We start from the raw sequence: 210 nt of genomic DNA, 5'->3' as shown, positions 1-210 counted from the left end.
TTCTTTTTTTTCTTTTTTTGGAATTCCTCATCTTTAGAATATGGCCCGAGTAGACCCGAATGAAATCGAGTTATAATACTGAAACAAGTAAAACAATAAAAAACTATGATATTTTAATCCCGAGCAAGGCTTGGTTTCTCTGCTAGTATATATATATATATATATATATATATATATATATATATATATAGAGAGAGAGAGAGAGAGAGA

Source organism: Octopus bimaculoides, chromosome 16 (assembly GCF_001194135.2).
Source record: "Octopus bimaculoides isolate UCB-OBI-ISO-001 chromosome 16, ASM119413v2, whole genome shotgun sequence".
NCBI classification, from domain to species: domain Eukaryota; kingdom Metazoa; phylum Mollusca; class Cephalopoda; order Octopoda; family Octopodidae; genus Octopus; species Octopus bimaculoides.
Note: the sequence above shows the minus strand (reverse complement) of the source record.